The sequence below is a fragment of the Labrus bergylta genome, chromosome 17 (assembly GCF_963930695.1).
Source record: "Labrus bergylta chromosome 17, fLabBer1.1, whole genome shotgun sequence".
Taxonomy (NCBI): domain Eukaryota; kingdom Metazoa; phylum Chordata; class Actinopteri; order Labriformes; family Labridae; genus Labrus; species Labrus bergylta.
In genome coordinates, this window is record NC_089211.1 from 27,164,319 (window position 1) to 27,168,279 (window position 3,961).

The following is a 3,961-nucleotide window of genomic DNA, read 5'->3' on the forward strand; positions in this document are numbered from 1 at the left end:
GTCTCTGTGCAAACCAAAGGCTGTTGAGACACAGTTTAGCCACCTGTCTCTTTGCAGGATTCACCTCAATTTTGTTGGCATCTAATAAGACACCCTGATTGGTTTGATAATCCCTGATATATTTCTCCTTGCTTTCCTGATCTGTTGCCTCTGGAGGATAGCCAGAAGCTTCCTGCTTCCCTTTCAGGAAAGTGTTTATGTAGTCGACAAACATCTTGTTGCTACTTGTGTCAAAGTGCCACACCTCTGTGATTTTAGCTCGAGAGCTTTTGTTTCACACCATCATTGGGGTTTTTTATAATCTGAAGGACTGCTTCAAAACCCTCGTCGGTTGCGATGTCATTGTTTGATTGCACTAATTGATCTAGCAAATCTACAAGAGCCGGTAAAATATTTTCACCTTCATTGTCGACGGTGATTGAGACATGCCATTACACATTTTCACCGATGAGCTCAAGTTGAACCACATCATTACGGCTAGCCTCAGAGTTTGCCTGTTCAGCCAATTCCTCAAGTATTTCTATCACGTCTTGATAAAATCTAACAAAATCGGGGGCATTGCTGGATGGAGGGATAGCGACATCGTTTGACAATCTTTGGGTAGCTGTGTTCCTCCTCGGTGTCTCACTCAAATTCCCTCCCTGCTGTGGAGCAGGGGGCTCTGTAAGGAGGTAGATGTGTTTAAGGGTGTATTATGTGAGACGGAGGAAGTATGCGGTTCAATCTCATCTTGATCTGTTTGGTTTGACTCATTTTGCAGGGTGGGTAAAGGGTTTTGTTTTAAGATTTGGAGAGCATCTTCTAAGGCCTGAAAATAGTCAGCTTCACAGGGGGAGGTCAGAATATTGTTCAATGGGTCTATGGCTATCTGTATTTCATTTGGTATTTGAACTGTGTCAGAAGGAGGAAAAGATCCTGAATCTAAGTTTTCATCCATGTTTTAAAAAATTCAAAATTACATCCTATCACATATGGCTAAAAAGGAGGAAATGAAATTCTGAGTGACTTCACATAGTAACCGCAGCTTTGTCATGCACTCCTGATGACGGTTTTGGCCTCTTCTCTGCCTTTGAGGTGGAGATGCTCGCGTGGTTCCTGGGGTATGCAGTATAATTAGATTTCTCCTTTGCACCACCTCTGTAATAAAAGACAAAGAGACAAAAAATAAATAAATAAATGACTGTGTGTGTGTGTGTGTGTGTGTGTGTGTGTGTGTGTGTGTGTGTGTGTGTGTGTGTGGGTTGGTTGGTTGTGGGGTGGGTGGGGTGGGGTGGGTGTGTGTGTGTGCAAACTTTGAATAGAAGGAAACAGACTGTAGGTCTACCTATGTCCGATTGCGTGAATGACAGGTAATCAAACTCGTGAGGGTTAACTTGAAATATAAAGACAAACAAAAATCAATTCAACTATCCGTTACAGAAAACAGGATATATTTATAATAAATCAGGAGAATAGGTATGATCACTTACCGGGATATGATACAAAACTCTGAGGTGCTGGATGGATCTTGGCGAATAACTTCTAAAATACACACACACGTTTGAGTTTTCTATAGATTTTAAAAAAAATACGTTTTTAAAATAATTGTTTAGGAAGAAGAGATATACCGGGCTTCATTTTGCTCTTCTTCTCCGCTCAACACAAAAGACTCTGACACTCTCTGAAGCAGACTTCTGGAGGTAAATGAGGTTGGAGGAGTTGTCTGGTGTTAAAAAGGCTGTTTTTATTGGTTATTTTACACATTTGACCACTTTGGGTGTGGGGCTTAGTCATATATCTGAACACCACCACAGTTAAAAGCTTTTCAACATTTGTGTTTGTTTGTTTTTTGCAGGTCTGGCAGTCAGGCTGTGTGGACGGGTCGTTGGGTGTGTGTGTGTGTATTGTAACCCCTCCCCTGTGTGTGTGTGTGTGTGTGTGTATTGTAACCCCTCCTCAGCCACCCTGATATGGTTGAGTGACACAAAGTTATCAGTGAATCCAGGTTGGGCAATGATTTACCCTCATTGTAGGATTTACACCTTTGGTGTGGGGGGTTATGACTCTGACCTCCAAGATAAAAAGTGTGTGTGTGTGTGTGTGTGTGTGTGTGTGTGTGTGTGTGTGTGCGCCCGCATGGTACACCCACTTCTCTGACATTGGCCCCAGTGTTTCACCGCCATCCAACTGATACAGACAAAGATCTCCAGTTTGGTATTTGAACACCCAGCTGTCCGTAGGGCTCCAAGGACCATTCCTCATGCAGGGACTCTGAAGGCGTCATTTGAGTCCGGGGAGTGGGGGGGACTTCTGGTTTCAGGAGGCGGGACTTCTGGTTTCAATCAATCAAGTTTTATGAGGGTTTTGACAGAAGGTGGTGTAGCCTACTCTCTCACTGCAGTAGCTAAAAATGTGCAAGACTGGTAATGACAGCTAGGAAACCTCCCTAATGGGGCCCCCGTCTAACTTACTCTCATTGTTAAGTATCACATGCACGGCCGGCCACAGACACCGACCTTAAAATGAGACAAAGAAACAAAGATCAACTTTATTTCTGTCTGGATTCATTGAGAATTACTTTCTTCATAAATTGTAGATTTAGTAGTTATTTTGTAACTTCTCTCAAAGACACAGAACATGAAATCAATCCTGTTTGTGCATGTGTGCATGTGTGCATGTGTGTGTGTGTGTGTATTTCGGCCTATGTTTGTGTAGCATGTTCACTAGACAGAGTGATCAATAAAAATATGAATTATTAAAACCCTGAAAATATAAACTGCTCTTTATGTGTCCTTGTTACTTTTTTTTAGAACATTTTTTTAAACAGTCGTCAGTATTTAGTGTCCCCTGAGTAAAGGCTGAAATGTATTTTATTTTGGTAAGTACACGGAAGTGCTCAGATTCACTGCTGCGTCGTCACAGAAAGTACCGTAAAGACTGTAATATGAGTGATTGTGCGTGAGGTCAGAGCGGATGTGTTGGCGCCTCCTGTTGGCGGAGGAGAGGAGCTGCAGGTCGATGGGTTTCTGTCAGTGAGAGCTGCAGACTGAGAGAGGAGCGACAGATTCTCTGCGCACTAACAGGTTTCTCTTTCTTTCTCTTTTTATTCACACAGAATTGATTTAATCACGGGCACTGGGGGGTGATTAACCAATCAAAACGTCGGATCGATGATCGAGTCGGTCAGGTGTTGATCCTGAGTGTGAGGTCCGATCAGAGAGAGAGACGGTTTAGAAATGAGCGATGGCTCGTTCAGTTAATCATCTAAATATCTCATTATCTAATAATCTAATTATCCATATGATGTTTCGATGGTTTCATTTGAGGTAACGGTGCTCTCCACACACACACACACACACACACACACACACACACACACACACACACACAGCAGGATGCTCAGGATGAATCCGGCCTGTGTCTCTATCAGCCATCTTTACTCTGAACACCTCCCACCCTCTCTCTCTCTCTATTTCTCTGTGTCTCTCTCTCTCTCTCTGTCTCTCTCTCTCTTCTGTCTCTCTCTCTCTCTCTCTCTCTCTCTCTCTCTGTCTCTCTCTCTCTCTCTGTTTCTCTGTCTCTCTCTCTCTCTCTCTGTCTCTGTCTCTCTCTCTCTGTCTCTCTCTCTCTCTCTGTTTCTCTGTCTCTCTGTCTCTCTCTCTCTCTATCTCTCTCTATCTGTCTCTCTCTGTCTCTCTCTGTCTCTCTCTCTGTCTCTCTCTATCTCTCTCTCTCTCTCTCTCTCTGTCTCTCTGTCTCTCTCTCTGTCTCTCTGTCTCTCTCTATCTCTCTCTCTCTCTCTATCTGTCTCTCTCTGTCTCTCTCTGTCTCTCTCTCTCTCTCTCTCTCTCTCTGTCTCTCTCTCTCTCTGTTTCTCTGTCTCTCTCTCTCTCTGTTTCTCTGTCTCTCTCTCTCTCTCTGTCTCTCTCTCTGTCTCTCTCTCTGTCTCTCTCTCTCTCTCTCTCTCTCTCTGTCTCTCTCT

At 43.6% G+C, this 3,961-nt stretch overlaps 1 protein-coding gene across 1 annotated transcript in view; it reads left to right on the plus strand.

Annotated features, from left to right (window-relative positions):
* Nucleotides 1-2,930: 2,930 nt before the first annotated feature.
* Nucleotides 2,931-3,961, plus strand: part of macir (macrophage immunometabolism regulator) — an 18,253-nt gene continuing 17,222 nt past the window's right edge. Inside the window, exon 1 of the mRNA XM_065965761.1 lies at nt 2,931-3,062. The gene's annotated coding sequence lies outside the window, so the exon portion shown is untranslated. The remainder of the gene's footprint in view (nt 3,063-3,961) is intronic.